Source organism: Petaurus breviceps, unplaced genomic scaffold (genome assembly GCF_028583685.1).
Source record: "Petaurus breviceps papuanus isolate PSGF00001 unplaced genomic scaffold, PetGlider_PUasm1.0 76, whole genome shotgun sequence".
Taxonomy (NCBI): domain Eukaryota; kingdom Metazoa; phylum Chordata; class Mammalia; order Diprotodontia; family Petauridae; genus Petaurus; species Petaurus breviceps.
The window spans coordinates 10526944-10545750 of NW_027186473.1; the positions used below are offsets into that span (position 1 = coordinate 10526944).

The 18807-nt window shown below is 38.1% G+C and overlaps 1 protein-coding gene and 1 pseudogene across 2 annotated transcripts in view; one reads left to right on the forward strand and one right to left on the reverse strand.

Annotated features, from left to right (window-relative positions):
- SCFD2 (sec1 family domain containing 2) overlaps positions 1 to 18807 on the reverse strand; it is a 438813-nt gene that overhangs the window by 267857 nt on the left and 152149 nt on the right. The window lies entirely within an intron of this gene.
- On the forward strand, positions 1919 to 5922 carry LOC138174710 (large ribosomal subunit protein uL24-like; annotated as a pseudogene).

The following is an 18807-nucleotide window of genomic DNA, read 5'->3' on the forward strand; positions in this document are numbered from 1 at the left end:
ACAATGGAGAGGAAGAGCAGGAAGGTGAAAGGGAATGGGTCAACTTTACTCTCATTGAATTTGGCTTAAGGAGAGAATAACATACACACTCAATTGGGTATCTTACCCTACAGGAAAGTAGGGGGGAAGGGGATAAGGGGGATGATAGAAGGGAGGGCAGAAGGGGGGGAGGGTAGTTAGGAGCAAACACTTTTGAAGAGGGACAGGGTCAAAGTAGAAAACAGAATAAGTGAGGGAGGGCGGGATAGGATGGAAGGAAATATAGTTATTCTTTCACAATATAACTACTATGGAAAAATTTCATGTAACTACACATATACAGCTTATATTGAATTGCTTGTCTTCCCAGTGGGGGGTGGGTGAGGAGGGAAGTAGGGAAAGAATCTGGAAATCAAAGTTTTTTTAAAAATTTTAAAAAATTATTTTTTACATGCAACTGGGAAATAAGATATACAGGCACTAAGGTATAGAAATCCATCTTGCCCTACTAGAAAGTTAGGGGAGGATGGGGGAGGATATAAGAGAGAACAGACTGGGGGAATGGGTATTCAGTAGGCTTGCTATCTTGGAGCTGGGGGGGGGAGAAATACAAAAATTTGTAACTCAAAATCTTGTGGAAATAAATGTTAAAAACTAAAAATTAATAAATAAATTGGAAAAAAAGAGAGAGAAGAAAAAAAAGAAAAGGGAAATAACTTCCCTCAGGTCATACAGATAAACGGGTAGGGCATAGGTTTGTTCCTCTAACTCCAAATCTACCATTCTTTCCAATTCACTTGAGTTCCAATAGAACTAGAAACACTCTGTGGGAAAATCTGACTGAGGTCAAGAGTAGATAAGAGGAGCATCAGTTTCTGGCAGACAGACCATGACATCTAGAAATCACCAAATTCAGCATTATCTTATTTGAGATACTATGTCATTTACCCTTGTTTTACCTTTAATACAATACTTAGTCTCTCTTTACATCATGTAATAAACTGTAGAGTTGGAAGGGCCCTAAGAGGCCCTCTAGTCCAAACTAACTCTCACCAAGAATCCATCCTACAACACAAACAAGTGGTCATCTAGGCTTCACTTTAAGATTTCTAGTGAGAGAGAATCCACTAACTACTGAGGCAGCTTAGTCCACTTTTGGATAGCTCTAATTGTCCATGAGTTATTCCTTTAAACAAACCTAATTTGGTCCTTAGATAAATATGTGGAAGTTTTCTAGTTTTTCTAGTTCTGCCCACCAGAGCCAAGCAAAACGAGCCTGATCCTGCATGCAAATAATAGTTATTCAAATACTTGAAGATAAGTGGCATCTCCAACTAAAGTCTTCTCTTTAAGCTAAGAATATCTCAATTTCCTTCAATCCATTTGCATATAGCATGATCTCAAAGCCTTTCCCTCTCCTGATCACCAACTTGTTAAGTGCCTTCCAACTTATCAATGTCCTTCCTAAAATGCAGTACCTAAAATAGAATTCAATAATTCACATGCAGTCTGACAACAGGACTATCACCCTCCCTGGTCCTGAATAAGATACCTCTTAATGCAGTCCAAGATGCCATTTATTTTCTTAGCTGTATGTTACACTATTGGCACATATGAAATTTGCTAAAAGGCCTGGATCATTTTCAGATGAATTGCTTTCTACTCAGATCTCTCCCATCATATTTGTGAAGTTGATTTTTTGGAGTCTTTTCAGAGGATCCTCACTGGCCTACAAGACGTAAGTACTCAGTCAACAAGTTTATATCCAATGCATCAAAATTACATAGCTATGTATTCGGTATTTGGATATACAGGTATTTGGATTTTGTTTTAATTAAATTTTATTTTTTCAATTATCAAAGACTGTGCTGAAAAAAATTTAAAAAGAAAAACAAAACTCATATAATAAAGAGGCATGGTCAAATAAAACAACTTCCCATATTAAGTATGCCCAAAAATGTGTTCCTTATTCTACATTAGTTCATCACCCCTTGTATTAGCAAGCACCCTAGCATACCCAGGATGGCCTGCTAGTACAGGTTCTTTGATCTGCTTTCAAAGGAAAGACTGTTCAAAAAGGAGTTAACAATCCTACTTTAATTACAGAGAAAGAAATGAGTATAGAAAATACAAGCAGAGAAATTAGCACAAAGACCGATACACAGGCCCCCAGCTGTCTGAACATAGCAATATTGCTATACACTTTATGTATATCACTGGATCAGGGGAGCACAGACATCTAAGCAGTCGGGGGACTCTGAATACACAGCCACTCAGAGTATCAACCAGGAAACCAAAAGATCCTTCTCGTGAGCAAACCCCCAAAGCAAAATGCCAGCCTCCCAACAAAGACTCAGCATCTGATTGGCTGAATGCCAAGGAGCTTGAAAATCATGGTGCCCCAGCACTTAACTAGAAATTCCCTGTAGCCCAGAGCCTGATCAGCTCTGGGTCAGGGCTCTATGTGCCTATTAATGGGCAGGGAAGATCTTCAAATTCCTTTAACATTACACCCCTCTATCATGATATTCAGTGATATTCATGACCAGTCCTCTAGAATTGTGATTGATCATTCAGAGTTCTTAAGTCATTCAGAATTGGTGATTTAAAAAAATGCTAATAGTATAGTGTAATTGTTCTCCTGGTTCTGCTCACTTAATTCCAGATAAGTTTATGCAAATCTTTTCAAGTTTTTCTGAAATTATCTATAAAAACACAGAGATCCTGGCTCTCAATGCTTTTAATCCCTGATTTCACATTATGCTCAATCTATATTATGAAATTTTGGCAATTTTTTTTCCATATCAGATAGCTCAAGGCAATTTTCAAAGTCTGATCCTGTCCGGGTGAAAACATTTCAACATTAAAGATTTTGAGGCTTTGATATGCTTTATATAATAACTTTGGGCTCATCTTTGGGTTTATATGATATGAAGATTTAAGGGGAATGGGGTAGAGGGGCTACATGGGCAGCAAAAATAGATTATCCTGAATCATTTGATTGAAATTTGATCAAATTAACAGACATCTGCCTTAAAAATTAAATGCCAGATTATTTAGTCATTCAAAATACAGAATGATTCTGCATATGATCTATACATGACAGACCACTCTTTTTAAAAAGTTAAAATAGACAATTTTCTGTTTTTCTCTCAAATTCTAAGTCAGGAAAACCTGAGTTCAATTCTGACCTCAGACACTTAGTAGTTGTATGACCCTGGACAAGTCACTTAACCCTTTTTGCTTCAGTTTACTCATCTGTAAAATGAATCAGAGAAGGAAATGGAGAACCACTCTAGTATCTTTGTCAAGAAAACCCCAAATGGTATCATGAAGGGTTGGACATGACTGAAAAACAACTTAACAACAACAATACTCTCTAAGGATGCAAATTGCAAACCTAGTATGGTAATCCTATATAGTAGTGAAAAGGCCCTATCCTACTGAGGGAGGTAACAGTTCCACCATAATTTTAGTTATATTACTATTAGAATATTGTACTCCAATATAAATTTTCCCATTTTAAATGGGAGAATGGTAGTTTCTGGGAAGGTCTAAAAGACACACTAGACTGTAAGCTCCTTGAGGGCAGGGAATATCCTTTACCTTTCTTTTGTATCCTAAGCACCTAAGCACTTATCCTAAGTGTGCCAGGGCACATGCTTAATACTTGCTTACTGACTGAGTGACATTACCAAATACTTTAGTTGAAGATTTAGAAATATTTAATCTGGAAAAGAAACATCTTGAGTTAGTGGGGGGAGGTTGCAGATGAAATGATAATGGTTCAATTATTCTAATAATTATGCTGAAGAGATTTTATATATGTATATATACATACATAAATATACACATATATAGATATATAGTATTGATCCAAAGGAGAAGAAGTTTCTAATTAGAACTGCCTAGCAATAAAATGAGTGACCTCAAAAAGGGATAAGCTCTTCATTATCAAAAAGATCATGATGAGTAGAAAGATGGATTAGATCACTTTAGAATTTTTCTTTTTAATTTTCATTAATATTTTTTGTTTTTACATGATAAATTTCTCCTAGTATTCCAGCCTTTTCCACTCCTAGAAAGCCATTTATATGAGAAATTATTTTTTTGAAAGAGATGAGAAAAAAACAAACAGCAAAGCTGATCAATATATTAAAAAAGCTGAAAATCTATGCAATGCTGCATATCTATAGACTTCCCATTTCTGTTAAGAAAGTGAAGAGGGTGCCTATATTTCTTTTTTGGAGCTATGCTTATTCTTGGTAATTCTACATTTATTTTTAATTGTTCTGTGCTTGCTGCTCCTTAATATTTATATTGTTGTAGTCAGTGTATATTATGTTCCTGGTTCTGCTTACTTTGCATCTATTCATATAGGTTTTTCCGTGCTTCTCTATATTCATCATATTCGCTGTTTCTTATAGCACAGTAATATATGATATTCATGTACTACAAATTGTTGAGCAATTCCCCAATCAATGGATAACTATTTTGTTTCTAGTTCTTTGCTATCACAAAAAGATAACACTGTAAGTATTTTGGTATATATAGAAATACATAGAAAAGAAGTTATTTGATCAATAACTTCCTTGGGGCATATTCAAAGTAGTGAAATGTTTGTGCCATAGTGTATGGACCAATTTTCAATGAATCTCTGATTCCAAAGTGGGCTATTTGAATCTTTGGAAAATCAATTTTTTCTACTTAATCAGTTTCCAGGATGCATCAAATAGGTAAGTTCTATGTTAACTAAACTTGATGAATATTGTTTCATTCAGTAATTTAAATGGCATTTTTGTAAACAAGATAGAGAAATATGGACTAGATAAGAGTCAAATTACATATATTCATAATTGGTTGCTCAATGATACAAAAAAAAAAAATAAGCACTGAGCAAGAGAATGGAGTCAATCTAAAAGGAGATTCCTAATAGTGCACCATTACAGGGTTCTATCCTTGTCTTGCGGCAAGATACTGTTTAGTATGATGACTGCAACTCAGCATTGATTAAATGCTTGCTATGGGGCCTTATAGTATAATGACAAGAGTGCTGGAAATAGAGTCAGGAAGATGTAGGTTCAAAACTTTCTTCTGATATTTCTTAGCTGCTTGACTAAAGGCAAGTCACTCAACCCAAGTCTCAGTCTCCTCAGCAGTAAAAAAAATATGGTTAATAATACCTATAGTACCTACCACTATTGCAAGACTCAAATGAGGTGAGGCATATGGGTCACTTTGTCAACCATAAGGTGTTTTATAAAAGTCAGTGATAATGATTATAATAATGAGCAAAGAACCATACTGAGCACTAAGAAAGGAAAGTCAATATGCATACAACTGTGGTAGAAGGGAAAGACAGAGAATCAAAAATGCCTTCCTCCCCTTCTCTTCCATAGGTGAAAAAAGACTCTTCCTCAACAGTTGGAATGTTGCTCTTCTCTTCTGTGGTGGCTCCGACGTAGTCAAAATGAAGCTCAATCCCTTTGTGACCTCTGACCAAAGCAAGAACCGCAAGACGCATTTCAATGCCCCTTCCCACATACGGAGGAAAATTATGTCTTCTCCTCTTTCTAAGGAGCTGAGACAGAAGTACAATGTCTGCTCCATGCCCATTTGAAAAGATGAAAGTCCAGGTTGTTTGAGGACACTACAAAGGTCAGCAGATTGGCAAGGTAGTCCAGGTTTACAGGAAGAAATATGTGATCTACACTGAGCGTGTGCAGCAGGAGAAGGCTAATGCCCATGTGGGCATTCATCCTGGCAAGGTGGTTATCACAACGCTAAAGCTGGATAAAGATCGCAAAAAGATCCTCGAGCGAAAAGCCAAATCTCGCCAAGTAGGAAAGGAAAAGGGCAAATATAAGGAAGAAACTGTTGAGAAAATGCAGGAGTAAAAATTATATGGCTGTAATTAAATTTCTAGAATGAACAAAAAAAAAACAGTTGAAATGTTTTTGTTTATAATAAAGAACCGTGTCATCAATATGAATGCAGGTCTGCTTGTAGTGCTCCTAGGATCTGCTATTGGTGACCCCTACTTTATCAATTGTAACAGACCATCTCAATATGCTAACTTTTAGACAAGTCTTACTAAGCGCCAATTTTGGTTTGCCTGAGGTTTCACATTCTGTGAAAGAAACTATTGTGAAGAGTGAAGAAACTATTCTTATCCCGATAAAGGTGGTACACCTTAGCCTAGTTTGATGGGTTTCCATGAGGGTGTCTTGGAAAATGGTAACTCTGAGGAAAGAGGAAGATTCCAGGTTATCCTCTGAGTTTATCATTTTTCCACTGAAGTAAATATTATCAGGGCAGCCATAAATTTGAGTTTTTAAAACAGAGCCTTCTAGAAGAGATGCATTTTAGCATGTTTTGAATTTCTGAATTTCCTGTTTTAAGAGACTTGGAACATGAATATAAAGACTCACTGGGAGACAAATTCCATAATTTATTACAAATTATTTACGTGGAAACCAAAAAACACTGCTGGGTTTAAAAAGACACATTAAAATGAAAACATAAATAAAAGCACATTTATATAACAGACAGAATTTTAAAATCCTATTAAAGTAAATTAATAAGCCAAATTCCTTGGTATTTGAAAAATCAAACATGAAAATAATTCAATTCATTTAACATTAATCATCTCCCACTTCAAAATGTAAGCTCCTTAAAAATAGAGACTATTTTTGCCTTTCTTTGTATCTGCAGTGCTTTCCACAGTGCCAAGTATGTAACAAGACCTTAATACATTAATAAAATGATTGGCTGATCCAAGAACATAAGAAATATCACTCTGATTTTGATCAATGGTCAGTTCAGTCTAACAGTTTTCCTTTGTACTTAGCATGAACCAATTTGTGGGTGAATGTAGCTGCTCTCCATCACAATATTCTCAAAAGGTTAGGGATATGGAAAAATCATGGGAATAAGGGTCAGAAATCGTGGGGCTCTAGATCTGGTTCTATTTTACCTAACTGTGTGACCATGGGCAATTTAAATTCTCTAAGCCTCAGTTTCCTCATCTGGAAAAGAAGCCTAGGTCAGAGGGTGACTGAGATACTTTTGACCCCTATGACTTCATTTCAACAAAAATTTACTACATGCCCAAGGCTTTCACTAAAGTACTAACTCTGATGTTCCACAGTGTGGTAGAGGTGGCTCTGGCTCTCAAAGGCTGTACAGTGCAGCTGAAGCTCTGCCATGTCCTTCAAAGATAGGAGGACTTTTAGGACAAGCCTGGTAATGGGCTGTGCCTGTTGTCTGGGGATGACACAAGCTAGGCTCAAGGGGTTCATCATCAAAAGGTGGTCCACTGTGAGATGAATGCTTTTGGCCACAGCAACTTATGAAGATTATACTCTATTATTTCAATGTGCCATGATCTGCAGTGGTGGAAGAAGTATCCGCGCAAAGGAAATCTCAGATCTTTAGTGTATTAAAGCACATATCAGAGATAAGACAAGTAAACAGATATGGCGGAACATAAGAACATGTGTCCCTTCCACATCATGACTCCCCATTGTAGTTTCAGTATACTGTGGGTCTTCACATTCGATGGGAATTTTGAGGGAGTTTTGTGGAAGCCACAGACAATACATGAAGGCTAGCAAACAGCACAAAGTCTAAAAACTCAGAAATACATAGTATATGTGTATAGGATTACATAATATCAACATTTTATCTTTTAATACCATAATAATTCAGACTTCTTTTCTGGTTCAAAGGGAGGACCAAAAAAAATTTATGACGATTTTCTAGCTGTCTGGAGCTCTGCGCCCCCAACCCCTATGATATGATACAAAGAAACGCATCAAAGTGATATGAGAAGCTCCCTACTGTGAGGATCTTAGAGGATTTCATATACAAGGTGGCATCTGATTTGAAGGTGGCCTTTTCAACAGACAGCATTTGGAGGAGCATATTAGCAACCACACCAGCGCACAGGATGGCCTGCTAGCACGGGTTCTTTGATTTGCTTTTCTAAAGGAAAGACAGCTTTAAAGGGGTTAATGATCTTACTTTAATTACAGATAAGTAGAAAATACAAGCAGGGAAATTAGCACAGAGATTCAACAGCTAGGACTCCTCCTGTCTGAACAAAGTAATACAACCACCTACATACACCACCAGATTAGGAGAGCACCAACATCTGAGTAGTGGGAAGGGGGGGAGGGGGTTTTTAATAAAGGGCTACTGAGAGTCCCATGCAGGGAATCAAAAAGTCCTCCTCTTAGGTGAATCCCCCAAAGCAAAATCTCACCTCAGAATACACACATACACACACACTTTTGGCTAATAGCTTTAGATAGGTTTAGAGTCAGAAGGCATTACAGCCTGACCCATTGCCTAATTAGCTTAGTACCAAAGGTGTGAAAGTCTTCCTACAAGCAAGCCTTTCCTAAGCAAGCTTCCCTTTAGGCAAGTTCCTCCACAATGGGCTCTATGTGATTCGGGATGTATCACAGCTGGGCCAGAGCTCAAAGCAGTAAGATATACCTGATTAGACACATGTGGTCACATAGGCCTATTAATAGATGGGGAAGATCATCATGTTCTATTAACATTATAAGGAGGGACCAGAAAGGAGGGGTCTGTTGCACAGGCATGAGAGATGGTGAGAGAAAAGTTGTGGAGAAAGGAAATGGGCAGGAAGGGAATGGGGGATACCCCAATTTAATTAGAATAAAAAATAAGTAAAAGTATAGAGTGACATAAGGCTAGCAGCATTATCTTAAATACCATAATTAGAAGCTTATACTACACTGCAGAGGTCATGGAGATTCTCTGAAGTTGTGATTCTTCTGCAGGGTCTATTGACTAGACAAATTCCTTACTAAGCCATCATGGCCCAATCATCTAAGAACCTGAAATGGCACTATATCAATGGCTTTAAAGAAAGACAATTACTATTTTTAGTCATTCCTTAGTAAATAACATATACTCTTACAATTTTAATACAACAATGTTTATGAGGGGTTGAAGGTACCTCTAAATCTGAAATACTGGGAGTAAAATATCCACAAAATTTAACTTCTCACTTACACATTTACAAGTATATTATGTCTACCTCAAAAAAATTACAATTTAAAATATTAAACCCAGCAAATAAGTGCAACATTTTACTAAATTAGAAAGCACTTATTAGGTTTAAAAGTTACTCAGGCTGCATTGTTACACTATCAAGCAAACCAAAGGGTGGTTAAGATGGAAATGATCCCAACACTACCAGTCTTTGATGTTTATTCTCTACTACCTACCTGTAGCAGCAAGCACCCCAAGCGTCCTCAGGGTGGCTGCTCACACAGGTTCTTGGATCTGCTTTGATAAAGGAAAGCAACTCAAAATAGGTTAACAAGCTTACTTTAATCAGTCAAACATGTATCGTTTACCTAGTTCAGGGGAAAAAGGTCAGCACCCTGAACTTCAGAATACACAGGCAGAATTATCAAGTCAGAGAAACAGATCAAGTAGACAGATTTCCAAACTGTCCAACCATTACATCCATACCAAACAACATCTGGGTTTCAAAGCCGGGGGGCTCTGGACAACGGCTAGCCCAGAGTTTCATCAAATCACAGAACACTTCTCAAAGTGAGCCCCAAAACAAAGCCTCAAATCAGGGTTTATATACCCTTCTCCTGGCTCAGAGAATGTAACAACCTTATTGACCCACTGGCCAATCAAGAAGTATCTACTGAAAAACAAGCCTCCCACCCCAGGCTCCAGGTACACTTTAGCCTAGGGGCAGGGAAGATCTTAAAAATTTACATTCCCATTACACTACCATAACCCTAGAGGTGGTGCCTGAAGGGTAAAGTCAAGTCAACAAGCATTTATTCATGGTTTACTAAATGCCAGACACTGTGCAAAGTGCTGAAAATGCAAATACAAGCAGACAGAAGACAGTACCTGCCTTCAAGGAGTTTATTTTCTAAAGGGATGAGGGGTGGGGCAGAGGGGGTAGATACAATGATGAAAGGCTCTATAAAGATGAGACTGTGGTGGCATTATTGAAACAGATTTTTTCTTCACTTTTCTTCTATTCTTGAGCATCCTGCCAAATTGGTGAGTTAGGTAAAAGTGTGCCCAAGCCTTCACAGGCTTGTGGTCAGTATTTTATCCAGCTCGGTTCTAAGGCAGTAATAACTGATACCCTTTCTTTATTCTCTCCCCTTTTCTAATTAGTTTTTCTTCCCTCCTTGCTCTAACCTCCCAAGCCCTAATTTAGATTTATTTCATTTTTAAAAATAGAAAAGGAAAATGGATCACAAAATCATTAAAAAGTAAACAACTGGGGTGCAGTGAATAGAGCACTGGCCCAGGAGTCAGGAGGATCTGAGTTCAAATCCAACCTCAGACACTTAACGCTTATTTAGCCATGTGACTTTGGGCAAGACACTTAACCCCAACTGCCCTGCCCTCCCCACTCCAAAAAGAAAAAAAAAAGAAGTAAACAATTTAGGATTGTAAAAGTAAGAAGAGAGGCAGCAGGGTTGTGGGGGGGAAAGAGACTGACTCAGAGTCAGAAAGACTTGGGTTCAAATCCAACCTTTCACATGTACTGGCCAAGTGACCCTAGGCAAGGTTAGCTGAACCTATTAGTGCCCCAGACAACTAATTCCCTAAGAGTCTAAGTTTTGGGCTAGTTGCTCAAATCTGCATTGTGACTTCCCTCTCTGGGAGTGCTGTATGCCAATGAAATTACAGATCCATCATTAAAAAATAAGAAATTAAAAAAAAAAAAAGCTTTGGGATCAATCTATACAAAGGCCAGGTCCATTTTGTATGCTACGGTAACTGGGATGATTAAGACTGCTAAGAACACAATGAAACTTTAAAGAACATCTATTTAATTTACTACCTTCTATTTCTGTATCTGCAACTCCTCTGCACTGACAGCTGGCTGGGGTCATTGAAAAGCTGGCTCTCATGGACACACTGATCACCTGACCGCACAGGTGGCTGCAGCTGGTGACTACTGAGTAACAGAGAGTCAGCAGGGGAGAGACTCTGCTCTACCTACTAGCCCCGGCTAATGAGACTGCCCACCCAGCCATGGCCAGATTGCTAGGGAAGCAGCAATGGGGGTAAAGGCATTGAGTAAGCTCCCAGTAGGGTGACTGTCTGGAAACCCCAGGATAACAGCCAGAATTTCTCTAGCATTTTATGCATGTCATTTCATCTGATTCTCAGAACAACTCTGAGAGGTAGTCCAGTTATGAGCCACCTCAGAGAGATGAGGAAACTGGGGCACACAGAAGTTATAGGACTTACCCAAGGTCACATAGCTAGGAAGTGTCCTAGGGAGGATTTTAACTCAAGTCTACTCAACACCACGTCCAACATTCTATGCACTGAGTTGCCTTGGAAGGGCAGCAACTTTTAGAGTTATGAGTTATGACCCTTCCTATGGGGAGGCTGCTAGGTGGTGTGGTAGATACAGGTGGCCTGGAGTCAGGAAGACCTAAATTCAAATCTAGCCTCAGATACTGGTTAGCTGTGTGAACATAGGCAAGTGACTTAACTTCTCTGTGCCTCAGTTTCCTCATCTGTAGAGATAATAAAGGCACCTATCCCCCCAGCATTAATGTGAAGATAAAATGTAAGAAATTTTAATGCCATAAATTCTATAAAACACCATAATTTTATATTACTAATACAGTTATTATTGTTGTTTTAGTTTATGTTCTCTCACCAGAGACAGAGAGTCTCTCTGGCCATTAGATTAAAAGTGTCATATTTTTTTTAAAAAGGCATGAGTTTGGGGATCAAAAGAGTACAATCCCAGCTCCAGCACTTACTAGGGGAATGACCCTGATCAAGTGACTTAATTTCTTTGAACATCCAAATCCTCAACTGTAAAGTGGGGGTGATATTTTCATCTTTTAAAAGAATCATAGTATGTAGACCTGGAAGGGACCTTAGAGGCCTTTTAATTCAAGTTCCTCCTTTTTACAGATGTAGAAACCAAGGTACAGAGAGGTTGAATGTCTGGCCTGAGGGCACACAGCTGGTAAGGGGCAGAGTACTTTTGTGTATACCTTAGTCCCCACTGGATTGTAAAGCTACTACACAATTCACACAGAGAGGCCATGTGGTACAGTGGATCGCATGTTGGATATGGATTCAAGCAGACAAGATTTGAACCCCACCTCTGATACTGAGCAGTGGAGTGACCCCTGGTAATTCATGTAACCCCTCCGAGTCTCAGCTTCCTCAACTGTAAGATGGGAATCTGAAATACCTACCTCACGGGGTTGTTGTGGGGCTTAAATGAGACTGTATATATACAGAGCTTCCTTAATCTTTAGGCATTTTAAACATTATTACTTGAAATATAAACAAATACCAAATAAAAATAGTACAATTATTATTTCTGTTATGCTTAATATTTGTTGAATGAATATCCTACTTTTTAACACCCCACTAGCCTCTTAATAAGTTTTTCTAAATCATTTCTTCTGCTTCCAGAGTTGCCTAGAACTCTCATTCCCATTCTTCTCCAAACCAGAGCAACAATCCTTCACTCTATTCTTTACTCAGGATTCAGCAAAGAAATAACTGAATTGCCAAGATTTCTGCTTTCTGACAAATGGATCATTAGGTATCATTATTTCTTTGGTTCCCTCTTTAAATAAATGCAGAGAGTTTATAACTGTGTGAAAGTTTTGGTTACTGCTGTTGAACTGATCCCAAGTGCAATAAACCTCTAAAATATGTAATTCAAATCTAGATTTTACTAGACATTTCTACAAGATCAGCTTCTTGGTTAATAAGAACAATAACCACAGATTTCTACATATTCAAAACTGCAGCCTTTTCCAGAATGTCTAGTTAGATCCATGCGTCCTTTCCAGAACCCACACCTGAATCATTTTACCACAGAAATCCCTACCCATGTGCTAAAGTAAAAAGTGCTAGGTCAAACCATGAGTTAGAGTGGACAGCTAGGGGCACACTGGACAGAGTACCCAACCTGGAGTCAGGAAGAGTCATCTTCCTGGGTTCAAATCTAGCCTCATGCACTTACTAGCTGTGTGACCCTGGGGAAGTCATGTAACTGTTTGCCTCGGTCTCCTCATCTGTAAAATGAGCTGGAGAAGGAAATAGCAAACCACTCCAGTATTTCTGCCATTTGTTGAGTGTTTTTTTCAGGAGTATCCAACTCTTCACGACCACTTTTGGAGTTTTCTTGCCACAGAGAATTGGACATGACTGAAATGACAACAATAACATGAGTTTGAGACTCAAGGTAGGACTTGGAGATGTAGCTAGGAATATTGACATTCCAGTACTTTAGTTCAATTTAAATAGATGAAAACCATTTCAGAATGCCCTTTCTGGCTTCTCTTCCCTGCCCTTCCTACTTTTCATCCTGTTCGGTTCTGCCTTTGTCCACATACCAGGCAGAGAGATGCTTGGCCTACAATCTGACACCTTATAGGAGGGGAAGAATGAAATGCCTTCTGGATTAGAGCCATAATGTTGGATGCGACTGGGAGGTCATTTAATCTAATCTCTCAATCAATTTGGGATTTATTATTGGGATCAATAAGCATGTATTAAGCACTTATTAGGGACTAGTTACTAATAACATTTCTTTTCCTCAAAGATCTTACATTTTGCCAGGGGAAACAACCAGAACACTTGTAAGTTACTATGTAACAAATACATTAAAAACTCAGTCATTTCAGGGAGGAGGGAGAGTCACTCAGGGTGGAATTAAGAAAAGGGGGGAAAAAGGACTCACGAAAGAGATGGTACTTGAGCTAAACTTTGATGAAAAGTCAGGATTTTAAAAGACGAAATAAGGAGGAAGTACATCCCAGGCATGGGACTTAGCCTGGACAAAGGCATGGGGATGAGAGATGAATTGCCTTGTGTGAGGGACAGCAAACAGGCCAGTTTATCTGAATCAAGAATGAGTGAAGAGGAGCCTGGGAAGCAGGCTGAAGCTGAACAGTGAATAACTTTAAATATCAAATAGAAGAATCTGTATTTAATCCTAGATGGAATGGAGATCTGCCAGAGTTTCATTAGGACTATTACTTGAACAGATATTATTACTGATTGGCGAGGAGAGAGGATAGAAGCAGAAGACCAAATCAGAGACTTATTATAATAATAGACCAGGAGAAAGGTAGGGAAGGTTTGAATTAGGGTTTGGTTGTGTCAGTCGAAAGAATGAGATGAAAATGAAAGATGTGGAAGCAGAATCTGTGATACTTTTTAACTAATTGGTTCTTGGGGAGGCAGGTGAGGGAAAGAGAAGATTCCCTTCTTCAGGAGCCCAAAAAAGGTTTCTTACTAGGTTCTGCTGGAATTCTTCTAGTAACCAGGAAGCTTACTTCTTTACAAGGCAGATGAATTCAATACTCTAATTATTAGAACTTTTCTTCATACTAAGAGAAAACCAACCTCTCTAACTTTCATATGCTGTCTCTAGTTTGGCCTTCAGGAACTGTATTTTAAATTTACAGTGTAATTCACATAGAGAGGCATGCTGACTTGAACCAGGTACAGTGAGACTAAATGGCCCATGTACCGGACAATCTACTACTCTTAATGCAGTCAGACACTATAGTAGCTTTCCAGATATCCATGTTATATAAATTTGCAACTAACCAAATTGCTCTAAGTCTTTTGGCTTTGGACTGTTATCTGAAGCCAGGTACCTACACCTTGGCCCTGTACCCCACCCCATACACAATACACACACACACACACACACACACACACAGGTACCTATAAACAACTTTTTTTTTCTCCTGCTCTTCCTTCTTCAACTAATCAGCATAGAAGTTTACAATTATTTCAATCAAACCGCATCTTTTTAGTTTGGGCACATTTGAAAACTCCATAAATTCTGATTCTATTATTCTGTGTATCAGATATATGTGTTTTAATCTCCTACAAATACGATAAGCTTGACATCTATGTCTTCTTATAACAAAAATGCGCAAAAGGTCAGCATGATCCTTGAGGTAGGCTGCTAGGACCTTCTTCCCAGGTGATAACTGTCCATTAATTGAAACTTTTCCAACACATAGTTTAATCAGCTATGACTCAAAAGCAGCTAGTGGATCTGACATTAGAGCTCAATAACATCAGACTTTTAAATGCCTAATTAAAGTGATATGTTATATAGATGGCTTTTCTCTAGTTGACCACTTTAGTAACTCAAGCCAAAAAAGCAAATGAGATTAATTTTGCATGATTTGCTCTTAGAGAACCCATGCTAGTTCCCAATAAAATGTGCTTTCCTTTGTAAGAACATCTAGGTCCTGATTAGTTTGAATTATGAATCCCCAGAAGTGACTGCATGCATACATGCATGCATGTATTTGAACTATGCAAAGTTATAATTAGGTAAAATATGGCAATTATTCCCAGTCAATGGAAGTATGCAACGTGGCTTCAAATAATTGGGGGTAGAGAGGTGGGGAGAGCAGCATTCAGTGTTCACATTAACTGGGATCTGACTATAGTCACAAAGGATTTTTTGAAGAAAGGAAGACTGATTATGCTATTCTACCGTGTTTCCCCAATAATAAGACACTGTCTTATTATTTTTTTTGGATAGAAAAACACCAGAGGGCTTATTTTCAGGGGAGGGCTTATTTTAATGAACATTGACAGCAATTTTAATAAACAGGTAAATGTGAACAAAAAAATGTCCCTTTATTCAATAAGCAAATCACTGGGGAAGAACAGGATGACGCGCTCACTGCTGCAGCTCTGATTGGATGCAGCTCGGAGCGCGGCGTGCGTTTCACCCGGGGGGGGGGGACGGTGCATACAGAGGGTACCGTAATGTAGCGTGTAGCGCAGGGGATCACCTTCACTACAGTAGCAATCTCAGTAGGGCTTATTTTTGGGGGAGGACTTATTTTAGAGGAATCTTACACAGTAAGGGGAGGGCTTATTTTTGGGATAGGTCTTATTATCAGGGAAACACGGTAGTACTCTATACCGTGAATTCTTACGGACTTGGCTTTATTCTTGATTTTTTTTAATAACCTCTTGCTGTCTGGAAAGGGTGGGTCTGCAAGGAGGAGGGACCTAATGCCCCCTAACTTCTGATAACAGCAAAGTAATCATACTTGATAAAAAACACCTTGCCACTGAACATCTGAAATAAACTGGAATTGCATAGATGCATTCTAGGGTAGAGACTTAGATCCAAAGAATAATAACACACACTTTTTTTAAACATTTGTATTCTTGTGTCCTTCACAAGAGGGTGTGTTGTGTTGTGGAAAGAAAGCTCTGTTGGAGATCCACCTCTGCCCTTACTAGCTAGGTGATCTCCGATTTGGACAAAAAAATACAAATGCCCCTGAACCTGTTACCTCATCAGTAAAAGAAGAATAATAATATTTACATTATCTACCTCACAAAGCCATAGTGAATTAAGTGCTATATCAATGTGAGATGCAATTTTTATTTGTTTGAAGCCATTACTATTGTCATTGTTGCTAGTAGCAATAGTAGTAGTAATAGTGGTAATGGTGGTGGTGGTGGTAGTGGTGGTAATGGTAGTGACATTTACATAGACACCTAAATTTATACTTTATACACAATATCTCATTTGAGCCTTACAATAAACCTGTGGAGTAGCTATTACTGAGATCATTATATCCCCATTTTACAGGAGGAAAGAAGGCCTAGAGAAAACTAAAAATTGAGTTGCCCATGGTCACACAGATAGAAAGGGTCTGAGGCAAGATTTAAACCCAAGTGTTTCTGACACCGAGTCCAACATTTTAACCACTATACCATACTGTCTCTCTAAGGGACAATTTACATGTGGGGATATGACCACTGTAAGACAAACACTGTGTGAATTTTTGGATTACTTTAGTTGCATTGAAGCCTAAGGCATATTTGTATTAAGCCAACATACTTTTCAAAATTGAAAGCATAATAACAATATTCTTAAAAAATATAATAAAACTGATTTGGGCAGCTGGCTCTTTTGAGTTAATTAAATTCACTTTCCTTAGGGAACTTATTTTGAACTTCTTGAATACTAGTCTCTAAATGCAGTATAATTGGCTTTGCAAAAGAAAGCAAAGCAGAAAAAGATCTGTGGAACACAGTTGATTAAATATGAGTCAGCAACCCTTAAGTTAAAAGCAAAAAACACAAGTGATATTGTGATATGTAAACAGTCTAGCCATTGGGAGGCAAAGAGAAATAATCCCCCATAGCCAGCACTGATCAGGCTTTTATTAGAATTTAGTGTCCCACAACTAAAGAGAGAGGTAGAAGATCAAGAGAAAAACTACAAAAATGTTTCAGAAATTGTATAAAAGGAGCCATGAAGAAAGAAGGAAAACCTGGAGTAGGAAAGAGGTGGTGGCAGATTAAAATTCTCTGGAGTCTTAGGCAACCAAAACTTTGGAAGCCTTTTCTTGGAGTTTATATTTTTAAAAATTAAATAAACAGACATATATAGTGCATATATATTCTGAATTTTTAAAATATTGCAATATTCTAAAATTGAAGAAAAGGCTCAATATTCCAGTATTTTATTGAAAGGTGTTGGAGCGGCCAGGTGACGCAGTGAGAAAGAGCACCAGCCCCAGAGTCGGGGGACCTGAGATCGGTTCCAGCCTCAGATACTCAGCACCCACACAAAAATAACTGGCCGTGTAACCTTGAGCAAGTTACTTAACCCCGATTGCTTTTTTTTTAAAAAAAAAAAAAAAGGTGTTTTAACATTTTAATTTATGTTTTAAGATAACTTCTCAAGTACTTAAATAGATCTGTGTTCTCATTGACATGGATATTAGCCCTAATGACAGAGGTTACCAACCAGCCATGTCTGTACATCCTGTGGAACCTTTGCCCACGTTCCTCCACTAAGTTCAGCATAGTGAGCACCCCCAGGGTTCTGGGACCCTGATCACTTTCTCTTGACACCTCTAGGATAGTAGAGTGGCACATGGTCTAACCATTATTTACCCCTGTCCATTGCCACATGACAAGTCTGAAGACTTTCTTTACCCTAATTTTCTTTAATTTAATTTAAATTTCTTTAGGGTAATTTTCTTTACCCTAATTCTTGTTGCTTGCTTCTTATGTGTCATAGTCTGTTCACACCCAGCACGCATTTCTCTATTGCCTTCTGAGGAAGACTCAATTTTAATTCTCCAGGAAACTGCTCTATGACTCACAACTCCAAAACATCACCAATAGTCTATTGGTATTTAAAAGATAGGGCTTCATTTCTAGAAAAAGTTTGGGGTAATTTTAAAAGCTTTGCAGTTTCCCAAAGAAAATAAAGCATGTCCTGTTTAATTGTGGGCCCAATTTGTTGTTTTTATCTTCTGTATCTGTCGAAGTTATGCGTTTTAGTATTTTTAAGATTGAAATACAAAAATAAGCCATTAATATTACTTGATTTTTAGATTATAACAAGGACTTGTAAAATTGTAGGAGAAAAACTGGATTGATAATATGTGGTAAATATACTAATTATAAGCAAAGTGAAATTATAACAAAGATAAAAAATCAAAGAAAAGTAAATTGGGAAAAACTGAAAATCATTAAATTAAATAAACAAGCTTAGTAAAATCATGGTGAAATAACACAGGAGAAAATATTCCCACATATTAACAATATCAACACTGGTGGTCACAGCTAATAGAAGAAGTCAGAAGGACAGAAAGGGGAGAACCTGGTGCTGATTGAATGTTGAACCTGGGCCTGAGCCTTGTGGCTTATCAAAGTGCTGGCAGGTTCAGTCCTGACAGAGGTTGAAGAGGGACTTAAGGATCTAGCTGCTGAAGACATCTAATTCTTTTAGGAGCTTTT